An 8,083-nucleotide genomic window follows, 5' to 3' on the forward strand; every position below is an offset into this window, starting at 1 on the left:
TGATTGTATCCAAACTGGAAGCCCTCAGAGATGGAGGGTCCAATGAGACATCAAGGAAATTGCCCACAAGTCCAGGATGTTGATGGGTAGCATGGATTTCTCCTGAGGCCAGCAACTTGGTGATCCAGAACCCCTTCCCAAACCAAGAGACTGGTGTCCATTGTAACAACCATTCAATGGCAAGGAAGAAAGTATTTCCCTTGAGTCAAGGCAGGGCAGGGACAATTATTGACCAGGAAAGAGACACCCTGGTTCAGGAATTTAAGCTGATCAACTTGCCCAGAGAGATTGGACTTGCCCCACGATGTGAGAATTTTTCCTCTAATAATCCTTGAGTGAAACTGATTAAACTGAACTGCTTTGAAGATGGACATCTCTATAGTCTCTCATCCTTTGGAACTCCTTACCCCAACCTGTCCGTCTATCTCCTGCTTTGTCTGCCTTTAGGTGATCCCTAAAGACTCATCTCTTCAGGGAAGCCTACCTGCCTCAACCTAACCACTGAGCTATCATTCTCTCAAACAATTAATCCCCACACAGCTACCACCTCTTGCATCTCTTGCCCCTTGCTTTTAGATTGTAAGCTCACATGGGCAGGGCCCTCCTTACCATCCTGTCTTGATTGTATTGTAACTGTAATGCCTTTATAATTTTGTAAAGTGCTGCACAACCTGTCGGAGGTATATAAATCCTGTATAATAATAATTCCTCCCAGAACGTGCATGCATGATTGCATGAAGGATAGCCAATGAGAACAAAGCAGGCAAATTTGACTGTTTAACTTGGTTGAATTGTCCTAGTGAAGAAAATCTTGGCCAGAGATGCATTGAAAAGAAAACCCAAGTACTCCAGGCGATGCAATGGAATCAGGGATGATTTCTTGATGTTCAGAATCCATCCAAAATCCTGTAAGGTTCTCAGTACTGTGGACACATTGGTTTCCAAAGTCAGAGGAAACATAAACCACCTTCTGAACCCAGGACAAATCATCAGTACTCTTTTGTTCATTGAAGGACACAGCGGAGAGCTTAATCACTGTATCAATTGGATGTCTCAAAGCAGTGTCATAGGGGCGGGAACAATAAAATACTGAAAAACAAAAAACTCAGGCTCACACAAACCAGACAGATAAGCACCGTTTCTTTAGGATGCATTGGACAAGGACAACATAAGGCAGCTATTCCAAAACTCTGAGCCACCTTCAGTGACCAATTTAATAAAGGGATATCACAAATACTCTCAGATAGAGAATCGTGTAATACCAAGAGAACCAGATTTAGGTCCCACAGAGGCAAATACTTGACTGGAGGAGAAACATGTAAAACGCCTTGAATGACGTTAAAACCAAGGAAATCAAGGCTAACAGACGCTGGAAAAAAGATTGCCAATGCAGAAACCTGACATTTAAAGCCAATATTTGGTCTACACCCCGAAGAAAGGTTAAAATCTGAGCAACCAAAAAGGCACGAGAAATACTAAGCCCCTCACACCAAAAAATGCAAGCTTTCCAGGTTTGAGGATATAATTTGAGGTAGACTTAAAGCCCATTTCCGCATTTGCTGTGGCATTTTCCACAAAACATGTCGGCAATGTACACCAAGTGAAGCAGGCATATGCAATTGTATATGAACACAAACAACATTTTTGTTAGCTTTCGCCTTTGTGCTCTTCCTCATGGAAATGGCCGCCTCTGTAAGCAATGTGTGTATATTACGAGTCCCCCCCCACCCCCTATTAGTTAGTATTCATAGTGGCAACACCCTCTCCAGACAGTGTATTGTGTGCAAAGGCAGAGTTTGGTGTTTCGCAATCATGTTACAATGAATAATAGGGGGGGAAAGAGCTGTTTATAGCCTGCTTTACAATCCGACCCCGGTGTCAGACTGCGTTTCCTGTGGAGAAAATTTTGGATTTCTAGGATTCAGGCCTAATAGAAACTTAATTAAAAAAATATGAAGAAAGCCTGCAATGTGAGTCATAAAAATGTGCACACATATGCATCACTGCACCTCTTCTTTACCACAATAAATGCTACTTACAAAGATGGAAATGGACATGCTTTATGCATTGCAGAGATCACAGATTCAGACAACCCCCCATCTCTCAGCAATAGCCATACCTTTAAAGCCAACGACTGTAAAGCAGGATGCAAGATTGGACCTTACGACAAAAGTCAAGTTGAACAGGAAGTCAACAGGGGACATCTACAACTAGCCTCACCACGTCTGTGTACCAAGGGCGTCAAGGCCAATCAGGAGCCACCAGAATAACCGGTATCCCTTCGAGTTCCACTTGACGTAGAAGTTGTGGAAGAGATTTTAGAGAAGGAAAGGCACGAGATTGTACCTGTCCCATGGCGCCACCAAGGCATCTTGACGCATCTGGACACAAAGTTTTGTCCTTTCTGATTGATTCGGGAGTCCCCCATTTCTGACAAATCTGAAGAAAAACTTCTAGATGTTAGCCCATTCAACTTGATCCAAACATTGACAACTGAGATAATCTGCCTGCCGATTGACTACCCCTGGAATGTAAACAGCAGACAGCCAGAACACCTCTTTCTGCCCAACAAAGGATGCGAGAAACTGTCCTGCGCTCTTGCTAGGCCTCCTTGATGATTGACACATGCTACCACAGTGGCATTGTTTGACTGAATGCTGACCAGGTGTCCCTATAGTAGAGCTGTCCAATGTAAAAGTTTGATTGCATGCAAATCTAGAACACTGATCATTAACTTACTGGGTTATTCACAAAAGGGTGAGTGTTTGGAGAAGGCAGGAGAAGTGAACAATTTAGGCTGGGTTCACACCTGGGCGTACGGAATATGCATTTTTAACCGCGCGTTTCCGAGGGCTATCTAGCTGTATCCTAATGGATACGCGCTCCAAAGAAGCTCCTGTACTTCTTTGGGCGTAGGGCGTTTTTCAGCCCGTTCCTACGCGCTGTAAAACGCCCAGGTGGGAATGGTGCCCATAGGCAATTATTGGTTTTCACATGTTGAGCGTTTTACAGCGTGTAGGAACGCGCTGTAAAACGCCCAGGTGTGTACCAGGCCTTAGGACAACATAGCTGAACTGGAAAGTGAGCTGAATGAGAACTTTCCCAAATCAGCTATTTTGGCCTATTGTTAATTTTGCCTGCCTTCTCCAAACTTTTCTCCCTTTTGAATAACCCTGTTAGCCTCCTCCTTGGACCAGAGCCCCTACCGACCAGTCACTCTGGCGCAGCCAACAAGACTGGCGTCCTTTTTTACAATCTTGGAAGAAATCGCCTCCCGTTCATCAGACCAAGGGAACTGAGCTATCATGCCGAGGAGGGTTTGACCGTCTGGTTCACCTGCATTTGTCTGTCCAGCAAAGAGGGTGACTTGTCCCATTGCTAAGGAATCTCTCGCTACAGAATCAGAGCATAGTTTTGTGCACATGGAACTGCCTCAAAAGGAGGCAACCAATTAGACCCACAACTCTAATACAACTGCGAATAGTCACCCATTTGCAAGAAAGCAAAAGCATGAATTTGAAGCCGAAGCCCGTAAATCTATTCCAGAGGAGAAAAAAAACAAACAAAAAAACTTGGCCTGATACGTGTCCAGGATCCGTCTCTGATTTACATAGTTACAAAGTATTTGAGGTTGAATAAAGACATATGTCCATCAAGTCCAACCTATTTGTGTATGGTCCTATTGGTGTGTAGTATGTATAGGTCCCTTGTGTGTTATCAATTTTAAGAGTACTTGTACCCCTGTATATTACGGTCCCTGAGGAAATCGTCCAATCGCCTCTTGAATGATTCCACACTCTCAGCTGAAATCACAGCATGTGGCAGCGAGTTCCATACCTTGACCGATCTAACTGAGAAGAACCCCCTTAGCCCCTTGTGCTGAAATTTTTTCTCCACCAATTTTAAGTGGTGGCCCCTCGTCCTCCTCATCGAGTTAATTGTAAAAAGTTTGCTGCTAATGTTACTATCCCCGGTAAACATTTTATACATGAAAATCATGTCCCCCCTTAATCTCCTTACTTCCAAGGAGAACATGTTTAATTTTAGAAGCCTGTTCTCATAACTCAGATTCTCCAAGCGAAGGTATGGAATCGAGGACGATTTTCCGAAAATCAGGATCCAAACACCTGGCTACAGGAATGTTTCCAGAAAGTATTGATAAATGGCTTTTTCACATTGGTCTACAGCAGGGGTGCCCATTAGGTAGATCGCAAAGCGAACACTGGTAGATCGCGATCGGCTCACTGACCTGTGTCCTGTCCTCCCGCGGTGCTCGTGCGGCTGAATGTGTCAGACACCGCAGACGGGAAGGAGAGAGGAGACTTTGGAAGCTGCTGCAGTGGAGGTAGCAAAAGACAGACAGGAGAGAGACAGCAGAGAAAGTGAGAGAAGAGACAGCAGATAGAAACAGGGGAGAAAGAGAGGAGAGAGTGCGAGGAGAGAGAGAAGAGAGGGCCGGTTGACTTCAATGCACTGCCATGCCCCCTCCTGCCCCTGAATGCAGGTGTTTTTTCATTGGTAGATCTCATTGAGCTCGTCAATTGAAAAGTAGATCTCCAGACGATAACTTGTGTGCACCCCTGGTCTACAGTAATGAGTGGTGTGCCCCAGGGCTCTGTGCTAGACCCAATACTGTGTAACCTGTTTATTAATGATATTGGGGAAGGTGTTAATAGCTAGGTTTGTGTTTGCAGATGATACTAAAATTTGGTGGGTAATAGGTGCCGGCGTAGACAGTATAACATTACAGGAGGACCTGAATAAAATAGGGAAGTGGGCAACTATTTGGCAGATGAGGTTTAATGTTGAAAAAATTTAAACTAATGCATTTTGGGGTTAAAAACAGGCAAGCGGCATACACCTTAATGGGTGCACCACTAGGGGAGTTAGAAATGGAAAAAGATCTGGGGGTCATAGTAGACCACAAATTGAATAATAGCTTGCAATGCCAGGCTGCGGCAAACAAAGCTAGCAGAGTACGGTCTTGTATTAAAAAGCGATAGTTTTGCCACTTTATAGATAGCTGGTTCAGCCTCATCTTGAGTATGCGATTCAGTTTTGGTCACCAATCCATAGAAGGGATACCCTGGAGCTTGAGAGAATCCAGAGAAGGGCAACAAAACTAATTAAGGGGCTGGAGGATCGACGCTATGAGACAAAATTGCTAAATTTAGACTTGTCCACGTTGGAAACGATGCGATAAGGAGGGGACATGATGTTAAATGTACAAAATGGTTGGTGGTGAGGGCAACATCAGCAATAAACTTTTTACTCTAAACCCCCTAACAAGGACTAGAGGCCACCACCTAAAATTAGTGGCGAAAAGATTCAAACACAAAGGGTGTAGAAGCTTCTTCTCAGAGTGGTTAAGTTTTTGAACACTCTACACAAACCGTGGTATTAGCAGAGTGTATTGAATCATTCAAAAATCAATTAGATACCTTCCTCAGAGACCGTAACATAGAGGGGTACAGGTACTCTTTAAACTAGGGATGCATCAATACAGATACTGGTATCGATACCGATACTGAGTATTTGGGCAAGTAGTCGCCCAAATACCTTACCCGATACCGGAACTTCTGATCAGAGGAACATGGCGCCAGCTTCCAGTGCTATCAGGAAGCTGGGCGGCGAGTAATGACCCGCCTCAGATTGGCCAGGAAGCTGGTTTGATGCTGATTGCGCTTGGCCGGGAAATCGGCTTCCCAGCCAATCAAGCTGGCCAGACAACATGGAGGCGGACTCTAAGGCAGATTGCCCAAGAAGCCGGCTCCATACCAGCGGAAGCACCGGTATCGGTACTCTGCATTGACGAGTAACGAAAGCAAAGTATCGGTACTCGAACTTGATACCGATAAACCGATATGAGTGCATCCGTTCTTAAAATCGAAGACCTCAAAAGGGACTCATACACACACATGCACGCACTCACACATAAAAGGTTGAATTTAATGGACCTGTGTATTTATTCAACCTCAAATACCATGTAACCTCTAGAGTGCGCATGGTGATTGGAAGATTAATATCCAGATCTGACTGAGAATCTGTCTGAAGGATGTCGTCCATCAATATCCCCTGCAGTCTCAAGCCAAGACTTTGGTGACAACTCCTGGGGCTGAGACAAAACCAAACAGAAAAACCACAAACTGAAAATGCCCCCACACCATGAAGTATAGGAAATGTCAAATCAGAACATGGAGGTAAGTATCCTTAACTACCTTACGTCCATGGCCGTTTGTGAACGGCCAGATGGACGTCTGCTCAGAGCGGGAGGGCGTCTTAAGACACTAGGGATTACATAAAATCCCCCGTAAGAGGAGTAGCGATCACTGAGAAGATAAGAACTTGAACTTGTAAACCTTGACAAAGTTGTTCAGGGCTTTGAGATCCAAAATCAGAGGAGCCCAGTCTTTTTTGGGCACCGTGAAAAAAACTGACCATCTTTTGAATTTTTCTGATGGTAGGATTGGGACAATGACTCTCAATTGAACCATATTTCTTTAGCTGACCATAAATCACGTAAGCAAATGGTGAAGAATGACAGCCAAAACAGAAATCTGGAAATGAGAGATCCGGTATTCAGTGAAGTGTTGCACACATTGAAGACCATGAATTAAAGCGACATTAAACTATTTTTTTGCACTCCCTCAATCCTGCTTTAAGGACTTGCCTTAAGTGATGTCTCTTGATCTGATCATCTTCCTTCCAGTAGTTTCTAGCAGTCCCTCCAGAGCTGGTGCTGGTCTCTGATCCAGCGATGACTTCTTGGGTCCCACGCTGTCTATCCGGCATGCACGCTCACGGCTGTGTGCATTGACTTCTATTGAGTCTCTCCTCTTCTCCCCGCCGGTGATCTACACTGTGCATGTGCCCACCCCATCATCCTGCACAGCAGTTCGGGGAATCTGGATTCTGCAGCAAGGAGTGAGCGGCAGAGAAATAATTGTTAATTTACCTATTTGGTAACTTTTTTTTAGAATGTTTTTGCATATTTCTACTGCTTGCCAGCAGTGGATATATGTAAACAAAAATAAAATAAGACTTTAATTGATTTGCCAGTTCCACATGTTCACTCTCCAGTCCCTGACACAAAAATCTTGGCCATTCTGTGAGCGTTCGGGATACAAGGACTGTGGCCAAAACAAGAAGACTGATCCAGCAACAGTGTACGTGAATCTTGCTGATTCCACTTTCCTGTCTGTTGGATCTTTCAAAGAAAGATTCCTCGACTGGAATAATCTTATTCAGCCTAGACACTGGTGAATCTACAATAGGAGGAAATATCCTTTTTTCTTTTCCGTTAAAGAAAATTCTATTTTAAAGGATTTGAACCTGCAGAAAAACAGAAGTGCTAACCACTAGGATACCATGTTGGCCTTAAGAGTCTCGCAAGCTGAATAAGTGCAGAGACCACTACTTTCCCTTGTGAAAAAGTAGATACAAGGGTTTCACCATCACTAGCGGAGTGAGGTCGATCTGTCGCCCTTATTTTCCCAGATGATGAAAAAAATCAGAGGAAAAACCTTTCTTTACAGAGGAATCAGAGTGTGACATCGATGGTGGGGAGAGATTTTTAGTAAAGAACTTTCTCCACATGCAAAACAAATATTTGAAACAGAAGAGTTTTCATTATAGATGAACTCTGGATCCCAGAGCCCCCCAAAGAAAAACCTGTGTGAAGCAGGGGTCTGCAAAGATTTACAGAAAGGAAGAATAGAGCCTAACCCAGAAGAGGGATAAACAAACTCCCCCATGTCGCACAGCCCACCCCAATATTCACTGCATCAGCACTGCTCCCCTTAACAGGGTCTGCTACGCCCCAGCTCCACATGCCTGAACCCACCAAGTATGAAGGGGGTGCCAGCAGGGTTACCAAAGAAACAAGTCTGTTTCAAATTGCAGCTGCTGCATCCTCTGTGCTGACAGAAAAGCCTGGGAAGCAGCGCTGATTAGGGTTGCCACCCGTACGGGAATGACCCGCACAGTCCGGTTTTGGAATCCTGTGCCCGAGTACAAGCCTTTTGCAGACCCGGGCACAGGATTCAAGCCGCAGACTTGCTCACCTGACAGCTGGCTGTGAGTG

Source organism: Nanorana parkeri, unplaced genomic scaffold, assembly GCF_000935625.1.
Source record: "Nanorana parkeri isolate BGI_ZX_2015 unplaced genomic scaffold, ASM93562v1 scaffold1034, whole genome shotgun sequence".
Classification (NCBI taxonomy): Eukaryota; Metazoa; Chordata; class Amphibia; order Anura; family Dicroglossidae; genus Nanorana; species Nanorana parkeri.